Raw genomic sequence first — 18,330 nt, 5'->3', positions numbered from 1 at the left:
TTTTTGTGCTTTCAGTGACAGGTGAGCCTGAAGTAGGGGGAGCAAAAGTTCCATGTCCCAAGTCTTCCCTATTGTATGCTATTCTCCACTCAAAGAGTTCATTCCCAGGTTACCTCCAGATACTCAGACTTTCTGGGTCAATAAAGCCCATTCCTAGGCTCCTAGGGAAGAATCAGATGAACAGTTCTATCCTGCAGGAATAATTGTTGAGATTAAAAGTGTTTTGTTACACTTCTCCTAAAAGACTGTAATTCCATTTTCTACAGATTGGAGTCATCATTTCCAAATGGGGAAGAAATATCCTTTAGTATTGAAACAGCAGACATTTGTGTCTCATGAAACTGTCCCAAACTCATAATAGACATCAGTGAGTGATTATAAAAGCCCTGTTAACCTAATACTCAGTGTCCCTGTTGTAATCATTACCCTCTGATAAAATGAAGACTCTTTGCTTTCCTTGCTCTGGCATCTGGAGGACCTACCATGAATTTCAAATGGCAGTCGCTGTTTGAGCTCCACAGGAGTAAATCCATTGTACTGACCTAGAAGTTAAAAAGAGGAACATAGGCAGATGTTGTGGTAACTTTGCTATTTAGTTAGATTGAATAAAACGCATACCAAACAGTGTTCAAATCCAACAATCCCTTTTGCTTACACAGCTTCCTTGGACTCAACTCTACCTTTTGTGAATCTCTGTATTGTGGTGTCTGTGATCTGAATACCTGCCGTTCCTATTGCTTTTTGAGTATCCCATTTGGCTGTTTCTTCCATTTATTAAAAACTTATCAGCCTGGACTGTATAACTAATTTTCCCTTCAGTTGTTAATCTCACTATTCTTTGTTGTCACAGATGTGCAACACCCGGTTCACTTGTTCTAATATTCAGTTTTTTTGTTTTTTTTTGTTTGTCATTGTCATTTGCTTTTTTCTTTCTTTCTTGTGTTCTTTTTCTTATTCCTTTTCTTTTCTTTCTTTTTCTTTTTCTTAGAGACAAAGTCTCACTGTGTCACCCAAGCTGGAGTGCAGTAGCATGATCGTGGCTCACTGCAGCCTTGACCTCCTAGGCTGAAATGATCCTTCTACCTCAGCTTCCCAAGTAGCTAGGACTACAGGTGTGTGCCATTGTACCTAGAAAATTTCTGTATTGACCTCCAGGACTCAAGTGATCAGCCCATCTTGGCCTCCCAAAGTGCTGGGATTATAGGCATGAGCCACCGCACCTGGCTACTTTTTTTCCTTTTTGTTGAGCAAGTAAATCTGTATTCCAATACTTTGCTTGTATATAGCTCTACCTACTCATCTGACTAGACTTGTCTGTATAATGACAAATACATATGTTTTTTAAAGTTTCTCTATTAGCTTTATGTCCAGAACAAAGTCCACTCTCTGAGTCTTTCTTGCTGTCTCTCTCTATTGTTGATCACAAGTCACTCTAACAACTTACTATGCATTTAACTTTTGGCACGAAAAAAAAATCTGTGCTTTTGGTAAATGTTACACATGAAGGTATGTTTGTAAAGGTTTAGGTGTAAAATAAGGTTGTGAATGGGCATTTCAGGAGAAATTGCAACCTTGCCACTGCCACTGATATTGTAGGATTTAAGTTGCAGCCTCTGCTTCTGGGATCAGCTCTGGGCACAAGCAGGAAAAAGACAGCAGTGATAAATTTTTAGACAATACAGCAAACAATTTAACCTGATCCAACTCTTAACTAATTTTTAAATCTTTACACCAAAAGTTTATGGAGATAAAAATATCACTTTTTTATTTTGTTGAAGTTTTGAACTTTTAGAGACAAAATCTTTGATGTTAATTTAGGCAAGCCTAGTGCATCCCAAACCTGCACTAGGACCTTGGTTCGCTGCATATTCTTGGGGGAGATTGCCCAGAAAAATGAAAGAGATAAATAAATCAGTTCGAATTCTTGAAACTTTTAGATTAGATTATTTTGAATTTTGTTTCTAACATATATTAAACTAATTCCTAGATAATACTTTTAATTCATTTTAGTTATAAAATAACACAGGAAGACTTTTGAATATATTGTTAACAGATATATTGCTTCTTATCTAGGGAATATTTGAACAAGAATTGGGATAGGAGGAGAGATAGAAAAATTCCTTCAGAAGTAGATGCCTGAGAGGAAGACCACACATATTTGGTGCGTAACTCATTCCATCTTTTATGAAAGAATCTATGTAAGACAAGGAACTAAAACTCTAGTGTCTCAGGGGGCCAGGCCTGTGATATAAAGGAATGAAGTCAGCTCATTGTTGGTAAGAAGTAGAGACTGGGAAACTGGAAAGCACATGGCCTGCTATTCAGATCCACCTATTTGTAATCATCTTACGGTATTTCAAAAGAAGCCAGAAAGTCAGATTAGCATGTGAAATCATTCATTATTCAAATTTCAGTCAAATGTTTGAAAACCTTATAGGCCCCTCCTCCCTGCCGAATATCTGTAGTCTCCATTGTAGCCTGTGGACTGCCAGTTTATTATCTCAAATATAAGCTTTATCAAACTTATTTCATATCTATTTGAACTATAATTCTCTGCTTCCAATGAGGACTAGTCCATGTTAATTAGGTCCCATTGAAGCTGATATTTAATAAGGACTCAAAATACATTTGTTGAAAACATGCTGAGAACTGCCTATTGCATTATAATCGCACTGTCCTCTTTACACTCTTATAGTACATTGGGCTAATGTAGCTGATTGCTAAAATGGGGTTATAGACATACCCATTCTATAAACCCTAGTGAATAGTTTAACAGTATATTTTTGATTATTAAAAATAAGTAGAAATTAAATTTGCCATTGCAGCATATTGGTGATTAGAAATTCTTAATTTTATGCAATTGATAATGTTTATTTTTAAAAATGTAAATGGTGATTAAATGTTCTAAGATCAGCAATTTTTACTTTGTTTACATTTTCCTTCTTACACAAATAAATCAGTTTATGCATTTATTTTCCACCAGAGTTTGTTATTTGGTTTTGCAGAGTTGCGTAACGCAGAGGAATACATGGTATAGCACATGAAATCAAGATCTCTTAGAGCAATATTATGAAACCTGTTTTAGGGCCTGCAGTGCCCCCCAAGGCCATAGATTCTTGTGTTTGATCATTTCCTTGAATTGTTTTCAATTTATTTGAATGAAGTGTTCAAATTTGTACTTATTATCAATAACTGATTTAGATATTTGGATGTCATGTATTATAAAATTATTTTTTGGTTGCTGTTTATTTTTTGATTTGAAGGGAGAGAGTTTGTGTAATCATTATTAGTGTTAAATTTGCAGTGAAAGAATAAATCAGGGAATTATTTAATTATCAAGTTTTTAATTTGTATTTTTATTGCATGATTTTAATGTCTGTATGAATCTCCTTTGTTCTCTTTTCATATGTCTGCACACAAAATGGGCTGACATCATTCTCCAGTGATTCATTAGGTACCGCAAACACCTATGTATCACCTGCAAAAACATTTACTGGTGCAAGCAAAACCTTCCAGCAATCTCAAAGAGATCTTTAAGGACTGGGTTTTTTTGTGTTGTTGTTGTTTGTTTGTTTGTTTTAATTTTAAGGGTTATAAGTACCTGTTCCTGAGGTGGAATATCTTGTTGCATCTTCTCTGAAGCTAGATAGAGGCTGAATCTGGACTCCAGGAGCTTATTGACTGTTTAGGGTGTTCACTGTCATAGAGGCAACACTTGAGAAATAGCTACCTCTTCCCACCTGAGTTGGACTGCTTTAGCAGCATATGGATTATGTATGGAGGGTGCTACTCCAATTGAACTATTGAATTCTATTATCAGCTTTGCTATAAAGCCATATTTTATGGTGGAGGCAGTCAATACTCATAATCACCATTTGATACTACCTCTTCTGTAGGCTGTTCTGTCAGCCAGTGGTATTACTTTATATTCATACATATCATGAGATTTTGTTCAGTGTGTGCAAGTTGTGGTAAGACAGCTTTAGTGATGCATTAACCAAAGGTAAGACGTCTCAGTGAAACGAGGATTGATACCCATGGCCAAAGTTTATGTGACTATGAGGAATGTGTTGCCTACACACAGGAGGTGTTCATGCTTCAGGTTGGAATTGGAGTCAGTGAATGAGAATAGAAGAAAATGGGAATAAGACATGGAGGAGAAGTTTTCAATCTACCAATTTTAAAGTCCAAAAGCCCGAGAGCTTAAAAGTCTTAGTCTGATATCTGAAAGGTTTATATCTATGTGTTTATATCTAAAGGTTTATATCTAAAACTTGAATGGAAGTTTGGTGGTAGATATTTATTAAGGAACCATTTTTACATTGGATCAAAACATGTAAGATAGGTAACAGTAATTTCTTCTGCTTCAATGACTGTGATAACAAGACATATTAGCCAGAAAAAAAAAAAAAAGAATGTATTAAAACATAGAGTTGAGTGATTTTTATGAAAAAATATATCTTGGGTTAAGGAGTATGTCTAAGAAGGTGGTGGGGTTCAGAACATGACACCCCAAAGTATGTTGTCTTGGCATGCTGAGTACTTTGAACTAAAGGAGATTAGAAGGCCTCAGAAGTAAGTTCTCTCTGACCTTCTCCTGCCCTCTTGTCTCCTATCTCTCTTTCCCAATCGAAGAGAGTCATGGAAACCAGAATTCCTCTTCCCTTAGGGGGATCATAGAAACTAGGTCTTTTTCCTAAAAGCAATACATAAAACCTAGAAAGGTCACTCCCTCCCTTCTTTCTTCTCCCTTGAAGACCCTTGTTCCAGAAGACCCTTGCTCCATACCATATGTGGGGGGAAGGAATGCTACACAGAGAGGCCAAGAAGAATCTGAATAGCCAGGCCTTTCCTGGTTCCCCCCTCAGTCTATTACCATTCGATTATTTCCTTTTGTCCAATCACATTTCTATATGACTATCCATTTTTCATTGAACTTAAGCATAACAAAGGGCAGTTTTTCTTTGAGTCTTTGGGTCTTTCCTTTCTGAAGCCTCCTATGTCATGTAAAACTTTGAATAAATACATTTTTTTACACTCTTCTATTAGTATTTTGTCATAGGAGTGTCAGTTGTGACCCTTATGATGGGTGATGAAAGGTATCACACATTTCCACTTCTAAAAAGGTAACTGCTATTTCTGCCCTTAAAAGTTTGTTTAGATTGATTTAAGGCTAGAGGATTTCTTAGATATGGTTAACTAAATGAAACATAAATACGAGATACATGTATTTTTCATCATTTCTATGAAAATATATAGTGCTAACTTTTTTCATTGAAATTATTCAATACCCTAGTTACATCAGATTATCACTGTGTAAGAATCATAAGTATAAAAGGAGATTATTTAACTAATATAAAATTTATGAAAAAGGACTTTATTCATAGTTTAAGAAAAATATTTTTTTTTTTTTTTCATTTTTGTGTCCAAGAGCTTTTAAGAGTGTCCATGAAGTAAGAATTGTAATGCCTACTTGACTGGCTGGCTGTGAATAAGATATGTGATGATATGTGAAAACTACCACCAAAATGTCTAGAAAATTTAGGTGATCAATAAATGTTTATTTCTCTACCTCATCTCCACTATGTCCCCTTCCTTCCACCTTACTTTTTAAATCTGCCTCTTATTTGGACCATTTGACGTCAGTATTTTACAAGACATATTACTTGGTGAGTTTCAAATATCCTTATTTTCTACCTTTAGTTGCTTAAAGTGTCTCATCTTAAGCAAAGTATGCATTTGACTATTTTACATAAATAAATACTGTTTTTTAAGTCCTGTATTCCAAATGCCCCTGGGTCATTTGAACTATATATAGCAGATCACACATAGTTATCCAAATAGGACATAAACTTTGACAATGTGCTTCTGATCATTCTGCTTGTATTTCCTGGTATGTCTTTAATCGCTCTATTGCTTTGGTATTCACAGTATTTGAAAATATCTTATTTTTGACATTTATAGTACATTCAAATAACTTTTATTCTCCGATAAATAATGACCCTTTTCAGAATGGGGATCGTGTTACTTTCAACTTTGTATCTCAGGTGCATGACACAGAACCTGGTCTTTATTAGGAATGAAATAAAAGATTGTTGAGTAAATGAGTAAATTAGACCACGAACTGTTAACCAAATATAGAAATCAATGAGAGCTGTGAAGCCATGCTCCAACAAAGTAGGTTTAAACCTTTGATTAATGTCCTGGTGAATGAAGGATGGGATTTAGATACTCAACAAAGAGCAAGAGTGTACCTAGGATGGCGTGGTACTAAACCCAACTCTTCTCTTTTACCCCTTCTAATCAGGAAACAGATCACAATGCAGGTGAGTAAGAGTTACGATCTTTAGAAATAACCATGAAAATATATTTTAAAAATAAGAAAATCATTTCTAAATTTTTTGTAATTCCTTCAGAGGCCATGCTTCTAAAAGGAAATGATTATGAAGGAAATTGTCTCTATAATGGTTAAATGCACTACTGGTTTTTAAATACAGAAATATTTTTGTTTAAGTACAAGACAGAGAGACATTATGTTTCCTGGAATTTATTAGGCCTTTGACTTTGCCAGTAATGTTATCTTTCATTCTTGGAAAGTCACAACGAATGTTGAAGTATCTGAAAAGTCTTGCAGTTGAGATACAGCTTGGTAGTGATCTGAAAAGCATATTTATTAGCTACATATCAACTATAATCATTTTTTACCTAAGTAAATCCTGAAGTTTAACTTGTCTACACTTTCAGTTAAACCTCTGATTTTCTAATATTGATCTAGAAAATGATTTACTAGGAGATTCTCAATTATAGAGGAGTCCAGCTTTCACCTAGAGGAGGAGAATGTAGGAGCAATTGCTGGCTCCATATTAGGAACACATTGTATTAGTTTGAGATAATTTTAGTGCCCAGATATACTTCCATAGTATATTTTGTCTATACATGCATTACATTTATTTACTGTCCTGACAGAGTAGAGTTGAGCAGAATATATGACTTAATAGTACTTATCATCTATTTTATAGTACTAAGTTTAATTCCTTTTTATATCATTAGGATTGATTAAGTTATATTAAGCTATCATACAAATACAAAATCTCAGTGGCCTAAAACAATAAAGATCTATTTTTTGGACCATGCTACATATCTGTTCTGGTAAACTAGGGATTTTCTTCCACTTTGACTTCACCAAATGATTGAGGCTGATGAAGAAGCCACAGCGTGGAAACTATCATTTTGACAATTCCATGTTTCTGCTTGGGAGTGACATAGATCACTCCCACACTCGTTTCTTTGCTAAAGTAAGTCACACACACGTATGACATCAAGGGAACAGGGAAGCACACATTTCTCTTTTACTCAGAAGTTAAGAAGGACTTAATATTACTGAACAGTAGTAATGCTACCATATTAGCCCATATTTATGAGACTATATGCCAAATTAGAAAATAATTACTTAAAATAAAATAATAGATTTATTTAAAAACAAAACAAACAAACAAACAAACAAAAATGAGAAGACTAAAGATTGCACCTAGCCTATGCTGTGATTGTTTGGAAGAATGGCATTAAAATCCCCAAAAGACAGCAGTAACCATTATATTACACATCACTAGACGATTTTACTACAAAAATCTAGTATCACAGCATAGCAAATATTCCTATAAACTTTCTCTACACAGATAAGGCATTCTGATTGCTTTGCATTTCCCCATAAAATCTATTTTTCAAACTTCGCACTGAGAAACACTTGTTATTTTGCAAAAGGCTTTACAAAACCTTCAACTTCCAATTCCTTAATTGATGAGATAAATACAATGGAGAGTCACATGTAGTCCACAGAATTATTTAAATTTTCTGCCTTAAACATATTGCAAGGGTGATGACATGTTACAGGTTCTCATTAACTGTCTTCATAGTGTTATAAATTGATGTCTGGCAAAGAGCAGTTTCTAATATACATGAATAATTTGAGAAGGATGGTGGAGATGGTATACTGATATGGCTGTACATACATAACTCACGAGCAGAAAAGATAAGGCCCAAAGAATGCCTGATTTAGCTTGGTGATGCAAGGTAAAGCCACTAAGATTTTGTCTACTAAGAGTGTGGAAAGTGTTCTAATATACAAAGAGATTTGTTTGTTGAAGTTTTGGACTTTTAGAGACAGAATTCTTGGTGTTAATTTAGGCAAGCAGCACATCCCAAACCTGCCCTAGGACCTTGGTTAGCTGCATATTCTGGGGGAAGATTGCCACCTACTGGAACACCAGCACCATTCCCTCAGGTTTTATGGTCGATGTAAATATGGCTCCTTTAAAATAACATACCTTCCCACATTTATTTCAGCACAAACTCCTAGGTATGAAATTAGTGTATTTTTCCTCCAAAGTAAGCTCAATATAACCTGCTCCAACAGTCAGCTGCTACTACTCCCTGTTCCAGGTATCAGTCCTACAGTGCTTTGGGAGAATGATAGATGAAATTCTGGTTTTCTTAATTGCCAGGTAGGCATCAGTTGATATCCTGCTTCAGTCAAACCCAGCTATTACCAAATAGATAACCATTCTAAACAAACAAACAAAAAAGCATGATATTTAAAAAATTTGACTGCTTAGAGCACTTCTACTGTCTAAAAAAAGTTCACCTTTGAAATATATTTTTGACCACATATTACAAGTTTGTGAACAAGAAAAATAATACTACAATTTAAAACGTATTCATTTAAGCAGCAAAACTGTTGGCGATTTTTCTAAGCAAATGGCCTACAGTCAAAATTATACTTTCCATTCTGTTGTCACAATGTGGACTTTTGTAACATAGCAAGGGATTTCAATGCCATCTTTTGGGTATTGAAGGAAGGGTGGGTTTGAGACCACTCCATCATCAATTTTAAAGGTAAAATTGTTGTGAATGTTATTGGGTTGATAAAACTTAATGGTTTGAGCAGATGAACATAAGGAAATATGAGAAGAGGATTTAAAGACACAGACCAGCAGCATGAGGAAGAGTACCAACTGGAGGAGGAGATCCACAATAAGAGAGGTGACTGATAAGAGAAAATGAGATAGTAGTAAGGGATTAAGGATAGCTATTAGAAATTGAGGTAAAAAGCTGAGATAGTGTCTATGGAGGAGGCAATGTGATATAGAAAGAACAAAAGAGCAAAATCAAAACTTCGGAATTGCATAGACCTGGGTCATCAGCAGGTCTGCTTCAACTGCTGCAAGCTGGGAATAACAGTTTCCCCATACTTTTACTTCTATTAAGTTAAAGAGTATCTATGAAACACGGAAGCTCTTGAAAGATAGAGTAAACATTTCTCATTTCAATAACAAGTTTAAAAGAAAAATGCAAAATTAATAAAGATGAAAAGAAAGGTCAATACAATAAAACTTCGGAAAGAAGAGCTGAGATGAAAAGAATTAAAATGTCAATAGCGATAAGAAAAATCAGATCTTGATGAGAAAATTGATGGGGTAATAAAAACAGTAATTGTTCAACATGATGCCCATACTATCAAAAGAAAGTAAAATATGCAGGCAGACAACATTTGCGTTGACCAAACCACACCAAATAACCAATTTAGCTAGTCGCAGGACTTTCTATCCACGTGAAAGTAATTTCCATTTATCAGCTGTAAATTTTTAACACACCTATCTCTGAGCTACACTTTGACTTTTCAACAACTTTCTGGACATTTCAGTTTAAATACTTCACCAAAATCTTCAAATCCGAATGTCAATAATGAAATTTTGTTATTTTCATTATTAAACTCGACCCTTTCTCCCTGATTCTTTTACTTGATAATTAGCATCACCATTCTCCCAGGTCAGTGGCCACTTAATTTAGTACTTCTACTTTTCCTCTTTCTCTCTTTTCACCTTTCCCATGTGGTATATTTATGGTGGCAATAATGATGAAAACTAGAATGTATATATTATTTTAGAATTTATCCAACATTATTTAAACTTTTCCTAAAGATTCTTCTGATGAATCTATTTCTCTATATCTGTTTGAATTTTTTTCCTTAAAATAAATTATATGCTTCTTAACATGTCAAGACCTTCCATGATCTTATACAACTTGGCTTTTAGATTAATTTTCTTTATATCTTTTCAATATCCTGTTCCAACCTGTTTTTTCTCCAAGATAACTGGTTATGTCTTTCTCCCTGTGTATTGAAAGCTCATTCATATTTCAATACCCTGATTTGATGCTATTTTCTCTATGATCACTTCCCCAGTAGCAGGTCAGCCACCCAGAAGTTGCCAGATGCCAGTTTCTTCTACCACTCAGAACATTACTAGAATTAACTAGAATTGTTTCTGACTAAATGGATACATATACACACACATATACATTCTCAATTACTCATAGTGATTTAAATTTAATGTTATTAAGAAATTCATTACATTGCTCCTTTGAGGCCAAATAATACATAGTGTATCTCTGCTTATTTGAAATTAGCGATCTATTTTATAATAGAGATGTTAAGTCTTCCCAAGTTAGTTATCTATTTAGAGCAGGGATTAAAATAAATAAAAAAAATAAATAAAGAGGCAATAAGGACCACATAGAATTGGTTAACTTTTTTTTAAATTTATTTCAGAACAGTGACTCTTCATTGGCCAGTGGAAGAAATTGATAAGTGAATTTATTTCTGTATGTAATATTTATGAATAGAAAAAAACATTTTCTGCCCGTATCCACTAAGTAAATACTGAACAAATAATTAATATGTTTTGAAAGACCTTGACTATATTAGACTTTTTAATGTTTAGATTCCTCTGAGTTTATGTTTCTTATCATATTTACTCTTTTGTGTTTTTTTGTTTTGTTTTGTTTTTAGAGTTTAGCATGGGTTTGCCTTTTTCCATAAGTCCCAGGAAGGCAGATTTTCTATCTTAGATAACACTATGCTAGAACAAAACATGAACAGTTGAGAAGTGGAAGTCAAGAACAATACTCTCCACGATAGTTTCTGGGCACAAAGCCTAGTAAAAATTGGCATTTTGTCTTATGGTTATCATTGGTGATATAGATGAAATGAGTTATGAAAACTTAACAATTAATTTGAATTTTAGGTTATTACAATAACACTAATGACATAAAATACTCAGGACTTCTTACACACACATAAACACACACAAAAAATCAGATTTAACAGTAGAAATAAGCTCAGTCTGTTTACTCAGTAAAGACTATTGTGTTCATAAATGCAAGTGTTAAAAAACGAATGTACCCTCAAAGCAGCTGTATGAGTTTTTTAGTATTTTTTTCTGAATTTTAGATTTATAAAAACCATGTCTCAGCTGCTACCTTTCAACAATTTTATCCTGAGGCAATAAATAATTCAATGTGCTAATTTGACAGATGACTCTCCAGGAGCCTCCTACCATTACTAGCATCATTAGGCCATAATATGCGTGACGAGGACGGGCCATTCAGCAAATGTCCTTCACTTGTTTACCCCTAAAGAGCTGTACTCTGCACAATTAACTAATGAAGCATTATGGGCCTTTTTTTTTTCTTCCCTGCTATTTCAATATATCAATGCAGAGAGTCGAGGGAAAATACAGTCTATTTTCTTTTGCTAGATCAGTATTTATGGGACGGTTAAGACTGCATTGTAGCTCCCAGATGAATAAGGTGAAAATAATAAGATGTTCAAAATGGATCATCGCCATCATTACTATTGCTTCCTCTTCCTTCCATGATTTGTGAAAAAAATGTAAAAGGAATTTGGTGTTGAAATGCAAAAACAAAACAAAAAATACCCAAAACAGTGCTCAAATTTTCTGCTTAATATTTGCTGATTATGAAGAATTTGTACAGTCTTCATCAAGTTAGGTAATTTTATGTTCACCTAAAACCTTGACCACATGTGAATTTTCTCATATTTCTATTAAAGTTTAAAATTAAATTCCAGTTAAAAAGTTTTGAAATAAGAGTGTGAATATGGGCTTTGGTGCATATGAATCTCCTCTTATGGTCCAATTCAACAAAGCACGTGCCTACAAAGGTTCAAATGAAGTCACTAAGTCTACATCTAAACAGTTTCATCCTGCAAAATTGGGTTAAACAAAGCAATATCATCTGACTAGACTACAGTTATTGTTTCAATGAATTATTTAATTGCCAAGACATTTTGTTGCTCAGAAAAAGTGGCTTAAGGTAGAAGTGAGTTTAGGGACCCCTTTCTTCCATTTACAGAGTGTGTTATAAGTTCTTAGTTTAAAAATTATCACATCTTTTACCATTTCTAGTATTGTTTTGTGCTTTAGAGTGAAAAAAAAACTCTGCTCGAATCATGTCAATTGACATAATAGTTGATATATCCTAGGAAAAGGACAGTTACATTTTTCTCTTTCCAATCTTCATTCAGACCCACAATGATGTAGATGCTATTTCCAAGAGGTAAAAGTCACAACTATTCTTCTTAGATGTAAACTATTTTATCCAGTTGGAAATATAGTTTCAATGATAATTATTATCATGGTTCTTTTTCCCCAAAGAAACTAATAATACGTAATAAGCATTGTGATATTAATAATAATAAAATAGCTATAATTTATTAAGTGCCAGTTTAATCTGAGTCCTTTGTTACATGCATGACAAACATGAAAAAATGGTGTGAAGGGTTTGTTGGTTCTTTTATGAACTTTGAGGCTAGAAAAATGTTCACATTAAAAGAGAAAGAGAACCATTATATTTTAAGAGTTCTGTAGACAAATTCTGGTAGATTATCAATATCCTGTTACCTTCATGGGAATTCTCAAAATCACTACTACTATATACTATATATTTCCTTATACTATTCCACTTGAACAATCAATCTATTCATTTCTTCTCTCAGTAAAATCAATTTTAAACATGCTAAACCAGTAATGAGCAAATTTAGTGGAAAAACAATTTAAACCATTTTTAAATATAAATGTTCCCAGTGGTCTTACTATAACCTGGTAAATTATAGATACAGTGAAAATCTGATATTTTGTATTTAAAACATTGAGTGCTGTTAACGTTTTTAAATATTTGCTTTTCAATCCATATATAAAAGTGGAATAAAATTAGTAGAGCATGTAAAATGTATTTTTTCAAAATGTACTTACAAATGGAAAATAATACTTGAATGCCAAGGAAAGCAGTAGTTTCTTTGCTTTTATATTGTAGAGAACGCCATGCATCATCTCTATGGAACATCCTATCCATAAAAATCTGAGGAACGTTTGTAAGAAGTGGGAACATTTCCAAAAAACCATGCTGGAGGAATTTCACAAGACTGAATATATTTAACACAAAATTTCTTTAGGAAACATAAAAATCACCTTTTTGTACCCATTCTTTTCTTTTCCTTACTTTCCGCGATCATCCTTTACATATGAAACCTTCCATAGGGTTTGTTTAAATTCTTCAACTGTAATGAAAAATTATTATCATAAAGGTCCAATACATGCTTCAAATTACTATTGCTGTTTGAACTACGTATTGGACATTTTGGTTTGGTATTTGTAACTCAGATACTTTATTAAGCAGAAAAGAGATCAAAATATGGAATACTTTGTTGAATAATTAAATACTTTGTAAATACAGAATAGACAATTTCATTTTAAATATTCCATCATTTTATCCAAAAGCACTATCTAGCAAAAATAATATGGGTCAGAATATTATATAATTAATACAATTACATGAACAATTTTAGGATTTTGGCATTTGAAATGTGCCAAGTATCACTAACAAGAACTGAAAATTACTTACAAATACTGCATATTAAATAATATTTAAAAATAACAATTTCCATAACACAAAAGCTATAAATCAGTACTCGATGAGATTCAAAAATTACAAATGTATATCATTTCCATATAAATTTATCTATAATCAGCAACATTTAACCAAAATTATCTAAAATTTTATATTTCTTCTAATGAAATGTGTTCCTGCTTTGTGGAAGAAAAAATTAATATCTACATGTTGTATTTTTCTAGAGCTTTGCTCATTCTTATGTAGTAATTTCCTTTTTTTAGTGTGACTTTGCTAAAAATTCAATAATGTACCATTAAAAAAAAAAAATACTTATACTAAATACATCCAAGAGAGGCACTCTCCCATACATATACCACTTAACTGTAGGCTCACAGTTCATCAGAGACATTGCTGTTTATTTTGATATCTTTTGTTAAAGAAATTCACAGTAACAATGATGACCAGACAAAGAGAGGAAAAAAAAGCCATTCATCCATTCATGGGTAATTGAATTCCCTCATATTTCATAAACAGACTGCCTATCTGTAGGGTTGTGTTTTATTTCAATAACTTTCTTTAAAATGCTTTTCCTTATAAGATGGGGAATTACAGTAATGTTTAAGAACTCAAGGTCAAAACAGTTTTTAAGTTAGTTTATTTGACGGATGCATTTCTGTGAGAGGAGTCACCCCCTCCCTTTCCTCTCCCCTCTCTCCTACAAATTGCCTTTAGACTGGATGTTTATTGCCCAATGTAAAGAACAAAACAGGGAAGTAATTAAACCTAGAATTGCCTGCTGGTGCTTATGACAGTCAGGCCATGGGCCTGAGCCTAAGAGTCTACCCAAATCTGCAAAGAAGGAGCTTTGGTTCTGAAACAAAGCCAAGCAGCAAGACATCATTACTGTTAATTACCTGATAAACAAAAAAGACTTGGTGTCGTGGCAAAACACCAAACTCAGTGTGGCAGCTGATGCTGTAAAAGACAGTTGGCCTTACTTTGTCCTGTTGAGCATTGTACTGTGAGATGATCCACCTCCATAAAGAGCTCAAGTAATTATACTCCAACAACTGTGTTTATACGCTCTGTACTCACTATTGTGTTCTACTAACAACAAACAACCTGTCCTCTAGAAACAGGTGGCATCTGCTAAACATCAAATAGAAGAGAAAAAGACATGCTCTCAAATGGAAATTTATTAATTGATAAGCCAGAGGACAAAGTACATGAAAGCAGGTGAAAAGTATGGAAGTACATTGTTTAGGTCCCTTATTAAATAAATATGAACTAAATAAAATATGAGATATAGTTCTCAAAATAATCATTGGCTTTTTGTGACCTACCTTGGAATATAATAGCACAAAAGAAATATTTTAATAAGAATGTTATTTATACATTGATATTTATATTTCATATATGATATGTATATATGTATTTTCATTTTGTTTTTATATTTTGTCCTTACAATTTTCATTGATTATGAATGAAAATCAACAAAAAAAGTAGTTAAATGGAGTGGAGTGGCAGACGCGATTATGTCAAGCTCAGATGAGATTGTGTCATAGAATCCTATGTCCATACAATTGCAGGACATGGAGTTAATCAAGTGGATTTGGGTGTCTTTGGGAGAGTGATGTAGCATTAATGGCACCATCAGATAGATCTGGTTAGCTTCTTGTCACCTGGGGCATGGCCTTAGGTGAGTTAGATTTCTAGAATCAATTTCTTCATATGTAAAACAAAGTTAATCATATGTTTCTCTCAGCATTGGTGTGAGGAGTCACAGATGTAATGTATACGTTCATTTAACATAGTGCCTAAGGCATACTAGGCGTTCAGTAAATAGTGGTTTTCTAGCCAATTGGAATAAATTAGTCATGTTTGAGGCAACTGGCTATTTAAGACAACTAAGAAACACAGAGTGGGCCAAATCATAGTTGATTTGGTAAGTATGGGCAGGTAAACAAGTCATATTCTCCACCAGTAGATACCCTATCAGCTAAGTCAAGAACACTGAAAAGCTCTGAGGCCCAGAATCTTCACCGCTTCAGTCATTCCTCATGTGCTTTACAGGATAATGGGATGGTTAAAAGTAGTGAATTTTGATTTCAGAATGACCTACATTCAAGTCCATGCTTTGTGGGTTGCTATTTCTGTGTGCCTTGAAAGATGACTTAAAATTCATAACTCATGTTCTTCACCTAAGAAGTGATATGTACAGGTCTAACCTCTTTAGAACATGAACTACCTAAATTTGATTCACAGTTTCACGATTTACTTAGTTACTTATCATATCTCTGATTTAGCATCCTCACCTTACACTGAGAACAAATATTATAACTACTTTATAGGATTGTTAGGAAAAATGAGTAACTCACTAGCCCTTAAAATGGTGCTTGGAACATTAATGTGCTTTTATTACCAGCTATTTAGGAACTTTTGAGCTGCTTTTGAGACCTTACCTACTTGTGATGGTAAATATTATTAGTAGTAATCCCTACCTGTGCATGGATGCCACCACGTAGCATGCTCTCAATCCTCCACGTACTTTTCTGAGAGACTTTGCAGTTTACCTTCATGTTTACTTACAAGACAATGTCACCAGTATGCCCACTACAATTACCACATGACACTCCCCATGTACTTTCCCTCCTGCTTTGGCTCACCCTATTTTATATAAAGTCTTGGCAAAGTAACTTGAAAGGGCTTCTCTGTTGCCACTGCTATTATAAGATCTCAAGGGTCTGTCATTCAAGGCTATGCAAGCGTCCTGTTCTTGTAGTGGGTTTCTAGCAGACATGGAGAAAAGGATACCTCCTTAATTCTCTGTCACACTTTGTCATCTGGACCTAGAACACTCCTCATGCCCGTAACTCTTTATGTCCATAAGAGCTCTTGTGAAATCAGCTCCCAACTCCCACTTCCCTAGGCCTCCAGCCCAGCCCACTCTCAGAAGGGAATAAAGCCCAAGATCATCCTGTTCACTGCCACGGGCTCCCCACCACATGCTTCAGGCTTGTAATGACATCATGCTTAGTGGGTGAAAAATGAAAAATTTATTATTGTTACTTATGTGTCCTCTCATGTAGGCCAGCATAATTATTTTTTAATTTGGAATTCATGGAAGTTAATCAAACTGAATTTGCATATTTGAAGCCTCACAGACTGATTATTTCTGAAGAACCATATGCCAGTGGCTGTAAAATTCTGCTCCTTTGTTATACAGTCAAATTTCTTGCTTACCTTTCATGATAAAATAATTAGTCTGACACGGCACTCTATTCACTACTATACTGTTGAATAGTAAACTTTTTGAGCTTTTTATGATGCCAATAATTTACATAAATAACAAGAGCATTGAAGTGCACACACTGCAGTTCTAGGATAATGAAAGAACCATTACATTTAGCTTAGTAAGTAAGCATCCTGAATAAAATCCACCAAGAAATCATAAAAATAACAACACACAGATTGTTCTTTATATTTTTGTGTATGTTAGCTCATGTAATTCTAAATTCAGAAGTAATAACTCAAATTCAAGATCTAAAAGGTGTGTATTCTGAAGTTGCCATATCACTTGCTTAAGAACAATCACAAGCTTTAAGTTGTTTAAAATTTCTACATCTCTTAGCAGTAACTTCTATCCACTATTCAAAAAGGAGCTTTTCTATGTATTTTCTACCATAGAAACTTTTTGCTACAGTGTGTATGCATACATGATATTACAATAAAACATGTGCCAAATAATATTATTAATACATTGTAAATTTTGATTAAAATGGTCATTATATTAGTATGTATATACATTTATATGTTAAACAGAGGACCTAAATAACTTGTCTTAAAATGGTAAAAGTAAAGGTGTTATTCAGGTAATATAAGTGAATTTTCAAGTGTTAATGAAAAGTTGAAAATGTCACTAAGGTGCCAAGATGCTTAAGACGTATGTTTGGAATAGAACAATGGAACCTTGTAGGTCTTGCAAAGCCAGTCTGTAAAATTGAGGTAGATGACGCTGAGTGATTACAGCCAGCCCACCAACCTTGAGCAATACTTCACCAAGACATAGATTATGAAGGCATATTCCTTACTTTCTAATGTCACCTCCACAATATTTTCATCAGTGAATGCAAAGCTATTGCCATTTTCGTCTTTGTTTCTCTCACTATACAGTTTACTCATGTTCTCCAAAATACACTGTCTCCTTAAGAAAGTTTTATAGTATTTATAATAATAAAGAACTTGGAAATTGTAGAATAGAAGCTACTTTCTTTGTAAGTATTGGTATTATTTAAATCCTAAGCAGGAACTTGGGATTGATGTATTCAAAAATCAAACCAAAATTGTGATTTAATATTAACTATTTTAAAGATTATCATCTAAAATATACTTGTTCTAAATTTCAACAATTTTAAATATTTTTTATTAACTTAATACATATATTGAAGAGGGCAGGCATTTTTTACACTAACCAAGTTATTTATGCTGACTTATCAAATATTTACTGCTGTTTTTGTTATGTGTCTCATTCTATTTGTGTTAAATGACCTTTAGTCTCTAGTCTAAAGCAATAAAGTGAATGCT

General features: G+C 33.7%; 1 long non-coding RNA gene across 1 annotated transcript in view; it reads left to right on the top strand.

The window, feature by feature from the left end:
* Positions 1 to 8,852: 8,852 nt before the first annotated feature.
* LOC111541662 overlaps positions 8,853 to 18,330 on the top strand; it is a 34,477-nt gene continuing 24,999 nt past the window's right edge. Inside the window, exons 1-3 of the long non-coding RNA XR_002731342.1 lie at positions 8,853 to 8,892; positions 10,607 to 10,645; positions 12,383 to 12,414. This is a non-coding gene — a long non-coding RNA (uncharacterized LOC111541662). The remainder of the gene's footprint in view (positions 8,893 to 10,606; positions 10,646 to 12,382; positions 12,415 to 18,330) is intronic.

This window comes from Piliocolobus tephrosceles, chromosome 4 (genome assembly GCF_002776525.5).
Source record: "Piliocolobus tephrosceles isolate RC106 chromosome 4, ASM277652v3, whole genome shotgun sequence".
Classification (NCBI taxonomy): domain Eukaryota; kingdom Metazoa; phylum Chordata; class Mammalia; order Primates; family Cercopithecidae; genus Piliocolobus; species Piliocolobus tephrosceles.
This window is presented reverse-complemented; position numbering and strand designations above follow the sequence as displayed.